The sequence below is a fragment of the Pungitius pungitius genome, chromosome 6 (genome assembly GCF_949316345.1).
Source record: "Pungitius pungitius chromosome 6, fPunPun2.1, whole genome shotgun sequence".
NCBI lineage: Eukaryota > Metazoa > Chordata > Actinopteri > Perciformes > Gasterosteidae > Pungitius > Pungitius pungitius.
The window spans coordinates 5200742-5214629 of record NC_084905.1 but is presented as its reverse complement, the minus strand read 5'-3'; the positions used below and the strand labels follow the sequence as shown (position 1 = coordinate 5214629).

Sequence of the window (13888 nt, the reverse complement as noted above, 5' to 3'; positions counted from 1 at the left end):
CATGTAGGCGGATCAACTCTTTGTATTTGAGATTTTAGTTCATAAAAAGTGGGACCTTTTGGCCGCCCATCCAGTGTCAAGTGTGTGATTACCATCTTGAGTTCAAAGGTGGGTTGAGGTTTTATGTGTGAGTTATTATTTTATTAGGCTTCAAAGGTTTACCCTTTTGATTTATATGAGGTGTGAAATTTGACTCACAACAAAATGGGGAGGTAACTTCAAAGCAGTTAAAGATGTTTGAAAGGTCACGTTCCTTTTCTTTCTCTCACTCCCATTTCCACAACAACCTCTAAATTCCCTTATAAGTATAGAAAAGATACACGCATGAGATAAAACGGGCCGTTGATTTCAATTAAGGGTTAATACATCCCAGTAGAGTATTGACCTATATTAACATAAGGATACGATTTTATCTCTTCTATGACGGCAAAAAATACTATTTTTTGGTCAATATGTTGCTTCTTAACATTTGTTATTGTTAATGTGGCTCTTCCTCTGGGCTTGATGAAGAAATTGAATTGAAAATAGAATTTGTTAGAGCATCATTACATGACATGTCATTTAGTTGACGCCTTTATCCAAAGCGACTTTCAATAAGTGCATTTCAACTATAAGGATACAAACCCAGAAAAGCAAGAAACAAGAAAGTGCAACTTCATCAAATAAGCCGATTTACATCATCCTTCTTCTTCTCATAGGTACCAAAACAATACTATGTCGCAGTTGGTAGAGAAAGGGGAAAAAAAGAAAACATCCACGTCAGAGGCACCAAACATGAACGCATCCAGAGTATGTGTAGTATATAAATCAGTCAGACAAATCCAAGCAACAAAAAGTTCAAGTTCAACACAAGTTCTGACACAGCTGGCCACCAATAAACCCTTTTTTACATTAGTCTGTATTTCCCTAATGGTCACCGGCATGACGTTCCATTGTAGTGCAACTTGTCCTTAAAGGGACTGAAAGCACTTTTCCTGAGTTGGGTGATGCAATCCCCTCCCGCTGTACCTCTTGTGAGCCGATATCCTGTTGTTCTTGAGATAACAAACTGAGCGGAGGTGAAGTCCTGTATAATTTTGTACATGAGACAAAGATTCACATATTCAACTGGGTTTTACCAACCAAACAAGTTATATATTTTTTTGTACTGGGCAGTGATAAGAAAGAATTGATTTTTTATCAAGGTTTTACAGTGTTGGTTTATACAGTGACTGTACAGTAGTGGAGCTACCCTGTTGCTAAGCAGTAGGTGATTTTGTAAAAGCATGTTTGTCTTAGCTGCCTCTGTTGACGTGTGTTATTCTCTAATACCACACTTGTCAACATTCATCTGTTTTGTATCTGCCAGCTGTGTCTGAATCCTGCCCTACCTCTTCAGCCGTAGGCGTCAAACAGCTAACAGAACTAGCAGTGCAAACACGAGGTACGGGCAGCCTAGTGAGTGTTTGCTTTAACCCCTGGGATGATTTGGCATCACAACTGGTGTGATCCCATAACAAGATGATTACGTTACAACGATTATATTCATCGGCAAAGGGAAGAAACGTTTCAGTGAAGTTAGACTAGCCCAAGTGTCTGTTGTAGTGTGACGAAAGAGAAACAGCGCCCGGCAGGAGGCCGGTTCCTGGACTCTCACAAACAGGCTGCTTCTCTCTGCTGGGATCCTCTGAGCTTACCTCAGTGGCATTAGACCAGATAGCACAATGGATCTGTGGAGCTTTGCCCGACTGGTTTTCCTTATGATTTGCCGGTTAGCGTGCTGCACTTTTTGACATTTTCTTTTTTTTCCCTAGGTATAACAAATTGTATTACACACATCTATCATCAGAAAGAATCAAAGTCCCAGGGAGGCAGAAGTTAGAGTGCCCTCAGCTTCTTTACCACAAGGGCTACCCAGTGAACTGGAATACTTGAGGTGTGTGCAGTTACAAGAGGGATTTAAATAAAAACCTTTAGTCCTGATGGCTCTGCGTCTGAGCCTTGACCAAAAGTATTCATGCTCAAACAGCTCTCCCTGGAGACTAGTGTTTTTTTTAAGGCTCTTCAATTGTCAAATTCAAGAAATACAGCGGGTGAAATAAGTATTAAACACGTCATGATTTTTCTCAGTAAATATATTTCCAAAGAAGCTATTGACATGACATTTTCACCAGATGTTGGCAACAACATATACACAATACAAATATGTACAATACATACAAAGAAACCAAAATAAAGAAGTTCAGAAATAAAGTTATGTATAATAATGGGAAATGACAAAAAAGTATTGAACACGCCTACTGATATTTATTCAATACTTTACACAAAAGCCTTCGTTGGTAATGACAGCTTCAAGAGGCCTCCTGTCTGGTGAAACTAGTGGCATGCTTTGCTCTGTGATTTTGGTCCATTCTTCCACACAAACAGTTTTCAAATCTTGAAGGTTCCGTGGACCTCTTCTATGAATCTTGATCTTCAGTTCTTTCCATACATTTTCAATCGGATTTAAGTCAGGTGATTGGCTGGGCCATTCAAGCAGCTTTATTTTTCATTCTTTGAAACCAGTTGAGTTTCCCTGGTTGTGTGTTTGGGATCATTGTCTTGCTGAAATGTCCGTCCTCGTTTCATCTTCATCATCCTGGTTGATGGCAGCAGATTTATGTCAAGAATGTCTCTGTAAATTTGCTCATTTATCCTTCCTTCAATTATGTGAAGTTTGCAGCCCCACACCAAGATGTTCCCACCTCCAAACCTCACTGTAGGTATGGTGTTTTTAGGGTGATGTGCAGTGCCATTTCTCCTCCAAACATGGTGTGTATTATGGCATCCAAGCAGTTCATTGCTCTCATCTGACCACACTACATTCTCCCAGTATTTCACTGGCTTTTCCAAATATTGTGCATCAAACTTTAAACAAGCTTCAACATGCTTTTTTTTCACCAAAGGAGTATTGCGTAGTGAGTGCGCACACAGGCCATGGCGGTGGAGTCCATTACTCACGGTTTTCTTTGAGACAACAGTATCTGCTAACTGCAGGTCTTTTTGAAGCTCTGCACAAATCGTCCTTGGCTCTTGGACAATTCGTTTCACTTCTCTGTCAGAAAACTTGTGAGGAGCACCTGGTCGAAACAAATTTATGGTGAAATGATTGTCGTTCCACTTCTGTATTATGGCCCCAACAGAACTCACTGGAACATTCAGAAGCTTAAAAATGCACCTATAACCAAAGCCATCATTGTGTTTTGCAACAATTAGGTTGTGACGGTCTTGAGACAGCTCTTTGCTTTTATCCATCATGGGACGTGTCTTGTGTGACACATCGGCAATGAGACCTTTTTGTAGGCCATCAGTTGGGACTTAACCAGCTGATATTAATCTGCACTGACAAGGGTCTGGATTGCTTTTTAATTACTGGTAGTTTGTCAGCTGTTGTCTTTTTGCACCTCCCTTTCTTCATGTGTTCAATACTTTTTCCTTGTTTTATTTCACATTATTACACATAACTTTATTTCTGAACTTCTTTGTTTTGGTTTCTTTGCATGTATGTATTTCGTGTTACCAAGATCTGGTGAAAATTTTATGTCAATAGCTCCTTTGGAAATATATTTACTGAGAAAAATCGTGACATGTTCAATACTTATTTCAACCGCTGTATACTATATTTCTTCTAAAAACCACATGACCATAAGACTTTGAAAAATCCAAGAGGGAATCTTTGCCGGAGGGGGATTTCCACACAGAAATCTGGCAACTCGTCAATAAAAGTGAGGTTGCCGCAGAAATGTTACACATTCAGCTTTTCCATTTTCAAACCTTGTGATGTGTGTGTCATAAATCTTCCTCAGTGATAAGATCAAGGAACGAAAGGGTGATTACAATTTGCTCTTAGGGTCTGAAGTGTGAAAGAACAGGAACACTTGAAACTTGAAACACTTTAAAAGCTGCAGGGTTGCCCGAAGCATTAAGTGGCAGTTAAATTGGGGACTTCAATCAAACTATTATTGTGCAATCGACTGAGATGCATACTTCCTCTGGGCGTCTGTTCCAAAGAAGATGAAAAAAAATGAGAAAGATTTTTTTGAACTTTGATTTGGAAAAAAAATTCCTGTAGATCAGCAAATACTGGTGGTCAGCGCATTATTTCTTCAACCAAAAAAAGTGGATTCTGTTGTCAAAGGACGATCTGTTTTGGATACCTAATTACCTGCTAAGTGGTTACTGCTGAAGTGCATTGAAATATTTGAAAAAATCTGATTCTTTTGCAGTCATTTTGGGTCACTCCTTCCAGAATCAAGTTAAAAATAAATTTTATTAGCTGATTCTCTTGCACTCAAAGTATGCTTAGAGACTTCTCAGTGATCACACACCGTTCATCCCCTAATTTGTTTGCCAGTACAACAGTACTTGTGACCTTGAGCACAGGCTCAAAATATTAAGCCTGTCTAAAAGCCAATGAATGATCTTTGTAGGGTGCAGGCTTCGGTGCAAATCAGATCATGTTCCAACTAGCTCCCTTTGGAAGAAAAATTATCTTGATGCTGATGTATTCGAAATGGTAGGAAACTCTAAAACGGTTCACTTCCAATTTCCCTTGCAAGTTTACACAATGTTTGAAGATTTGTTTTAAACCTAAAGTCTGAGTCATCATAGTTGAGTTTTTGTGTTAGTCCCCCATCAATACAGAACCACTAACACTGCAGTCGCTCATAAGTGAAGAACAGAAAACCAAATGATGCTTCATGAAGCATTTAAATTAACATATTACACAATGAGGATTTATCACAAAAAAGATTTTCATATAAAATCTAATGGAAAAAAAGAAAGTCAATGAGTGTTACATTTTGAACCTGTGTTGGTTTACACCACATTGTACGTTCAGAATCTGCTGATGTTTATATTACTGGTGCATAAGCTCCCAAATTTATTTAGGTAATATTTGTTGTCTGAAAAAAATGTACATTTTAATGTAGCACTCCCATGGACTACTACCGCACATCTCTACAGAAGGTGGCAGTGCTGTAAAAGTAAATTGAATATGTGGGCACAACTCCATTTAAACAATAACACAAAACAGATGATACGAATAAAAAGGAGGAAGTATACTGGATAATAAAAGGCTAGTCCTCACTTGAACTCTTTTGGTGCGGAGCCTTGAAGTAAATCATTTCCCTGGGAAATGGGAGGACGAGTAACATGAAGAAACCAACTTCCCTAAAAAAATGTGAGGCTACCAGGTTGTCTGCATTATCATCCAGGCAGGGGGATTCTTCAACCCTGTGTACTGGGAACACGGCCATGAAAAACAGTGAACGTGGGACCGAGCTACTAACCTGATTATCAGTGGCCTCCTACCGGCAGTCAGAAGAGGAGAGGAGAGATTCAGCACACAGCGCTGGACGTACAGTCCAGTCATGGTTTTTTTTGACCGTTCCATATTTTTATGGGACCACAGAAATGTTTTTTTGATGCAATAGTCTTTGTCTGACCAAGTCAAGAATAAAACCGTTCACTTCCAACTTATTTCAACTTCCTGCATCGATCACCTGTTCCCTTTGTCAAGGAGAATCGACAACCGGAGAAGACATACAGTAACAGTGCAGCAGAAAGCTCGAAAAGAGAACACTTCATCTCAAGCATGGGGAGAGCTTTAATCGTGAGAGCCATCAGAACTAAGAGGAAGAATCTCCATCCACCCCTCTCACCCCTCACAAATGGAAATGGAGATCCGGGACTTTGTCATGGTGGGTGGTGCATAGAACAACATTGAACAACAGGGTAATAATCAAATGAATAGAATACAAAGGAATACAAATAAGAAAAAACTAAAACGCACAGCAATGCTACACAATACATTTGTGTGCCAAGGTGTCAACTGTATTTGAAAGTGTCCAAGACTGTTTAAATAGAGTCAGTCAGTGGGGGACTTGCGCTCTGTTAATGAGGCTGACTGCTGACGCGAAGAAACTGTTTATGTGGCGTGAGGTCTTTGTCCTGAGGGACCTCATCCGCCAATTTTTTTTGTCCAGGGTGAAAGGAGTCGGCTATAATCTTTCTAGCTCGCTTCAGATCCCTCAAAGCGAAAACAAGTCCTGGAGGGACGGCAGATTGCAGCTGATCATCCTCTCTGCAGAGTGGATGACATGCTATAACCTGCCCTTGTCCTTGGTTGTGGCTGCAGCGTACCATACGGTGATGGAGGAGCAGAGGATTCACTCAATATGGGCGGTGTGAAATTGCACCATCATTGTTTTTGGCAGGTTGAATTTCTTCAGCTGCCTCAGGAAGTACATCCTCTGCTGAGCCATCTTGTGATGGAGCTGATATTTAGCTCCCACTGGGAGTCATGGGATATGATGGAGCCCAGGAAGCGGAAGTACCCCACAGCGTCGACGGGAGAGTCAAATAGAGTGATGGGGGAAGGTGGGACTCTGTCCTGCCTGAAATCGACAACCATCTCCACTGTCTTCAGAGTGCTGAACTCTAAGTGCTTTTGACTGCACCACGTCACCAGATGGTCTGACTGCCATTTGTAGTTGTAGTGTGGGGACTCATCAGGACCCAACCAGAGATGAGTCCAATGAGGGTGGTGTCATTGACGGTCTGGTGGCTTGAGGTGTCGCTGTTGGTTCAAATTGAGAAGAACAGAAAGGAAAAGAACTCATCCTAGGGAGGAACCGGTGCTGAAGGACCGAGAGGCTGAGACATGTTTCCCCTGCCTCACCTGCTGCTTCCTGTCTTACAGGACGTCTGTGATCCATGTGCAGGTGGAGTCGGTCACATCCAGCGGAAAGATTTTTGTCCAAGAGACGGGGTGATGGTGCTGAAAGCAGAGCTGAAGTCCAAAAAAAGGGTCCTTTCATAGGTTCCTGGGGAGTCCAGATGCTGAAGGATGAAGGGGAGGGCCATGTTGACAGCATCGTTTAAAGACCTGTAACGATGCTGTAGGGGAACTGCAGGGGGTCCAGGAGGGTTTAGATGGGACAGGACTAGCTGTTCAAAAAGACTTCATGATTAGTCATGTGATCTTGGGCTTTATGGGGACGGGGATGATGTTGTATGCCTTGAAGCAGGCTGCTACGTGGCATATCTCCAGCGGGTTTTGAAGATGGCTGTGAGCAGCTGATCAGCACAATGCTTCAGGGTGGAGGGGGAGCCCGGAGCAGGCTTTGCTGTTGTTGCTGTTGTTGTAATCATTCCCCAAAACACCGTCCAGATCACCATTTCCCTCCTCCCCCTCTTTGTGTTCACTGACCACATGGGGGAACTTCTCTCTGCCGTCACCAACAACACTATTTTCTTTACCCAAATCCCCCCTGGCAATCCATCTCCACCCATTCACCACAGCTACAACGCCCTCTCCCTCACCCCTCCTCCATGACACCGTCATCCACTGTCTCCCCAGTCTAATATTGTTGTTTGTTTACAGAACACAGTGAACTGCAATTGATATGTGCTTAAGAGATGAAGCAAACAGGAAGCTTTTGTTTAAATGTTTTATTAAATGTTCTTTGGAAGGAAAAACGTTTTTTACCAGTAATTTTAATATCGAGTGCAATGTTAATTGTATGATTTTAACTTGGAATTTAGTTAGATCCTGCTTACAGTGCAGTGTTTCTTACTGAGTCAACCCCCGTGACTTTAGTTTTATGAAGGAGTGCATAAGAAAGAAGGTGCAGTTGCCATTTTGTATTAGGATTCCCTTGGATTTCCTTCTCGCAGTCCTTGTTCCTAAATGTTCACTAGGTACTGTGCAATTTTTTTAAATGACCTTTCTGAACTGCTCTGTAATCTGTCATGTATTTAATGTTAGGGATTTTAATTAATGTTGACAACCTTTAGGACAGACGCACTAAATAACTGTGTTGTGTTCATGGTTAACTTTGGACCAGCTCAGCATGTGATGGTGCCCACACAAGGAGGCACACTCTTTTATTCCTTTAAAGTATTTCACAGGGTCTGAACATTCCTACAGTTTTGGTTACTGACGTTTTATTTTAATTTTGATATTTTCTCAGGTTGTGCGGGATGATTCCAATTCTGAAATTACAAATGTCATTGATGCTCTTGCAACAACTTAGTCAAAGATGGTCTCTGTTAATAAAATACCTCCAGGGGAAATGCCACCGTTAAGAATTTTAAAAAAGAGTGCCATCTAAAAATACACTCTGAGTGATTTATAAAATCAATAAAGACTCCATTGGAACGTAAAAATGAAAAGGAGGTTCTTCTTCTCTTACATCGCCCAAAACAGTAATAAGAAACGTACCTCGTTTGCTATTCTTGAACAGTCCAACAAACCCGCCTGTGTCACTAGACTCTGAACTCGCCTGCAATTAAGTGCACTCCTTCACAGATAAAATTCATAGAATTAGAAATTACAGCTTAAAAAGTGCATTAATCAAGCCAATTTCTCTCTCTCTCTTTATATATATATATATATATATATATGTGTGTATGTATTAACAACGTCTAGACGTAACCACACATCGGAGAGTGAAATATGACAGGCTCTGATAATCAAAGATTATCGCTGGTGCCTCCTCTGTCTAACATCTGCATGCTTCCACTGGCTCCGTTTATAGAAAGCTACAAAGTAAGTAGTTAATTAAATATCTACATATTTAAATACTACTACTATTATTAAATAATAACTATATAGACAAAAATGAGGTAGCCGGTTTTGGAGCTAAAAATGAATATTTCAAGTCAGGGCTCAGCTCCTGTCGGCCATGTTAATGAGTTTTGTCATGGACTCAGACCTGAAACGTAACGGCCAATGACTGAGTCAGCCTGCCAAGAATCGATCAATAATCAAAGCACGTATGTGTCCACAGGACTTCTATGATATACTATCAACAAACACGACTACTAGACAGGTGTCTTCATATGTCTCACAAAAAGAATGCCTGTCTCTCAAATACTGCTCTTTGGTTTAAGAAGCACTAAATGCTGTTCAGCCCAAATATATTTGTGATCTTGAGCTACTTTTTGAACCATCTGGACCTTAACTGTCATCCGCGACGCGTTCAGTTGAAACTTAATATAATAATAATCTCCTAAAACAAACTAAAATCTGAGGTCAATCAATCAACCCCAAGATGTTCAAAGTACAAATAAACAGAATAAACGTTAATCCTGGTAGGAATTTCCAGAGGCCTGTCACAGTCCTTGAATGGTAGCTGTCTTTTGCCAGGTTTAGCGCACACAGCATGTCTCATCCACACTGTCCCACAGGACACCTTTAATGTCATCTGGGACGGGTCTAGTCAAAACTTAATATGGAGAAGTAGCACTTCTCCATAATCTCCCAAAACAAACTCAAATCTGCGGTCAATCAATCAACCCCAGGACGTTGAAAGACAGACCACAGTAAAAATAAACAAAGTAAACATTAACCCGAGTCCAAAGGAAGGAAACAACATAACAAAAGGCATATGAGGTAGGAATTTTAGGGAGCCTGTCACAGTCCTTGAATGGTACCTGTCTTCTAACACAGCATGTCTCATCCACGCAGTAAAGGCCCATGATGGGCCTATATTAGTTTGATGAAAATGTCAACAAGAAGCCTAATGCACAAATTTGCAATGAGACACGTTTTCTTTTGGCCCATTTTGGACTAATTTCACCATAAACCAGACGCCTAAGTATGGAAGTAAATCTGTGCCATCGGGGGTTGAAATAAAAAGTTGATTGAATTTCTAGCACTGAATAATTATGCATTGAAATTATGTACCTGAATGTTTTTCAACATTAAAACACCACAAAAAAATTCAACCTAAAAAAAAAAAATGTTGAAATATTCGAAATAGGGACTACAATATTCAACCCCAAAAAATTCAACCTTGAGACACCAACATCCGGGACACTAAGGAAGAGCAATAGATTCAAGATCAGGAGCGTGCGTCAAGCGAAAGGAGCGAGCACCCAAAACACCTTCGGCTTCGGATTGTATCCATGTCCCATAATAACGGGGCTTTAACTCTTCTTCATGTCAGTGTGGCAACGTATGAAGAAATACATAAAAGAACATATAATGTTCACCCTGAACCAAAACGTTTGCTCACCACTGACAATAAAAAACTCTATTAAAACTATACAAATAAATCATAATCCCATAGGCTCAGCTGGATGAGTGTGTAGCGCAGCTGCTTTGTGGCACAACATTATTTTGCGCGACACGGTTCGAATCCCGGTTGTGGCGGACTTTTGATAAATGTTCTTTTGTGTATTACTTCATACGTGGCAGTGACGTAGTGCTCACTTATACAATTGTAATCGCTGCAATGGATATGGGAGGCATTTTTGAACATTTTCAGCACAATATGTTTGCAAATGTGTGACGACTCAAGTGACGGAGGCAGACAACACCTGCCTGTCGGGGGGAAACAAACACGCACCCGTAGCCAAACCAGTAGGTTCAAAAACCAGTAGGCACGTAACACCGTCACTGAAAAATGGGTTCTCGTTTCAGACTTTATGAGCAAATACAGGATCCCTTTGAGATCAATTCTAAAGCCTCGCATTAAGAGGTACATCCCTGTATGTATGACCCCCCGCCCCCACTACGATACAGCAGCTCATGTGCCTCTTCAAGCGCGTTCCTGGATTCAAAACTCCGCCAATCACTGCTAACAGCTTGTCGAAGGATCTCAGCATCATTAAATAAATTCACAACTAGAAGAAGAGGCGTTTTGTGAGCGGCTGTACGCTCTTGTTTAACTTCCGCTTAGTTCATGTCCAACACAGTCTGTTAATGTACAAATGTCAGCTGTCCATTACGGAATCTTACAGACACAAACCAAACTAATGGCATGAAGAAGAGTTAAAGCCCCGTTATTATGGGACATGGATACAATCCAAAGCCGAAGGTGTTTTGGGTGCTCGCTCCTTTCGCTCGACGCACGCTCCTGATCTTCAATCTATTGCTCTTCCTTAGTGTCCCGGATGTTGGTGTGTCAAGGTTGAATTTTTTTGGGTTGAATATTGTAGCCCCCATTTCGAATATTTCAACATTTATTTTTTTTAGGTTGAATTTTTTTGCGGTGTTTTAATGTTGAAAAACATTCAGGTACATAATTTCAATGCATAAATATTCAGTGCTAGAAATTCAATCAACTTTTTATTTCAACCCCCGATGACACAGATTTACTTCCATACCTTAGACCCAGACACATCTGTATGCACAGAGGGCTTCTTTGTGTTGTAGCCAAGAGCTCTGGTCTGAAAAAATGTAGTGTTAAAAAAATCTTATTATCTCTCTTATTAAATAGGGGGGGATTATGCCGTGATATAGGTGTCTGTGAGCAGTATGGATGGGTAATGTACTTATGTAATGCATTCAATACAATACACGACTTACACGTGCAGCTACATGTTTGGCAGGCAAAAACAGGCTTTATCAGTTCTTAATGAGTTAGAAGTAATAACACATTATCCCACATGAAAGAATAAAAGCAATAAACATGGGTTTAGTAGCCTTAAGAAGCGATTGCAATACTTTTTACTACATCACACGCAGTCAACTGAGCGACTTCAATTTTAAGAAATTAAAAATCTGTCCATGGTGCTAAGAGGGTTATGGTGTGGCCATATCAGCTATCCTGTACACAACAAACAATGAGTAGATACGTGCAATAGGCCTGTTGTTAACAGCTCTCGAGACATAGAGAAATCAGTAACGAATAAGGTTACTAAAGGGATTGTGAGGGATGATTTACGCGAAAAGACACAGTCACCCCTCAATAGAAACATGTCTTCTCATCTGATATCAGCGAAAGATTTTGCTCTGATAAAGGTTTTGGTAAAATTATTTCTTCATTCTTGATGTGGTAATTGTGTTCCTTTGTTAGCCTTTTTCAGCCTCCTGCCTTTACTCATCTGTATCAACACACAAGCCAGATACCCAAAGAGGCAACTACACTACACAGCAAATTTCAGAGTTAAATTGACTCTGTAAGATTCAATTTTAACTCTAAGCTGGTGTTTATATTGTCCCAATCGTGTCAGTGTTAAATCAACACTCAACAAAGTTTAACTCGGAATAAGAGTCAAAATAAATCTGCTCAGTGTTGAATACGTCATTTAGATGATGCTTTTTTAACACAAGGTGTTTACATTTTAGCCCAGGGAGCAATTCAGTGTGCCACTGTACAGTTTCACTTCAATCCTATCAAAGAGTTAATTTAACTCTACTAAGTGTTACTAATGAATCTGATCTTGACACGGAATGATGACTCCAGCTCTTTCGAACAATTGACTCTTTTTGCAGTGTGATTTCAACTCTGAACCTTAACACTTTTGCCCAACACCAGAACTCTAAGGATTTTGCTGTGTAGTTGTTGTAGTTTTGTTTTAGTCAATATTGCTTTGACAACAGAGAGTCTCTGCCCTCTATTCGAGATGATTTGTGTTCAGGTAATCTCACAGGAAGTCATGGTGTAATGTGCTAAACAAAGTGTCTTCTACTCACAGTGAGATTAGCAACACACTTTGATGTTTGAAGTCCAGAGCTCCCTGTTTTAGTGTGTTATCTTTAACTAGATCATTCAGAGCAAGAGAAGAAAACCTTTGAGTAGCCCTGATGCATGACATGTATGGGTGTCAGTTTTCTTTCCTACTTACACATATTTATTAAATGTCCTCTTAAACACTATTACACCAGTATGGAGACAAATGTACTGTTACGGTACTCCTTTCCCAATTTCTAAATTTCACAATGAGGGTTTGTCACTAGCATTTATTAAAAAGATCCAAAATGGGGGGCTCAGTTGCTGCCCACTCATGGTATGAATCTTTGAATTTGAATGGAAACTTGGTTCGTTGTAGCACATTGAAAGTATCTTAAATAGATCTTTTTACTGTGGAAAGATTAAAAAAAAAACAACAAAGATAAGGCACCTAGCCTAAAGGCAGAATCAGGATAAGGTTTTTATTCCTTGGGGAGAATCCACCCTGAATTATTAATTTTGTGCATGAACTGGAACTCCTGCCTCTGCACAACTGTCCTGACAGACAAGCCATTGAGTGAGCAACATTCTTAGAACCAAACCCCCCTAAGGCCAAATTGGGTTTTTTTTCACACTAAATATTCTTCATGTTCCTTCAAGTCGGGTGAGAGTCGTTAAATGGACCGAGCTCAACCATAGAGATAACATCAAGTCCTCATAAACCACCCAGGTATCCGTCAGAATATCAGTTGTCATTCACACGTGTCTTGACAAACTATTGCCCCTGTCAGGATCTCCAGATCAAGCTAATATCCCCTAACCTTTAACATTTCCTGGAATGAGGCGAGCTAGAAGGGAGCAACTCTCCCCACATCTCAAACTCTGATTGGTCCCGGCCCTGTGTATAACGCATCCGCCCCCCCCCTCCCCCTTGAGTTTGAGAACTGCATGACAGGTTAAGTGAGCATATTAACCCCATGAGGCATTGTGACTCATTTTCCTTCATCACCTGCGATGAGCAGTCTTTGCCCCCCCCCCCCCCCCAGCTCCTGGCTATCTAATGCCTGCCCCGCAATCTGTAAGGTTCAAAGCCTGGAACCTGGTTGCTGGAATACAGAAAACTATGTTTACTTTGTTGATTGAGGGCCTTTTAGGTTTTGCTTTGCCATCATAGACCGACTTACACCAAAGCTTAAAAGACCATCCTTCGGTTTGATCCTGGTCATTCCACTTCTTCTGGAAAAGTCCACTTTTGTTTTTTGCCACACCGGCATACATATGGCAATGAGTTGGGCAACATCCTGGTCAGTTTTCCCGTCCACATCACAATGGTTCACCTCGCTGAATTTCCTTTGAGCCATTTGACCAGGACCTACCAAACACAAGAGGACCAAGTAAATTGCAAACCGACCTCGGCAAACAACTCAGTCGGGGGTTCTTTGAAGGTGCCCTAATTGTTCATT

The 13888-nt window shown here is 40.8% G+C and overlaps 1 protein-coding gene across 1 annotated transcript in view; it reads left to right on the top strand.

Moving 5' to 3' along the window:
- The window catches only part of LOC119195886 (histone H2AX), a 545468-nt gene that overhangs the window by 455802 nt on the left and 75778 nt on the right, over positions 1–13888 (top strand). The window lies entirely within an intron of this gene.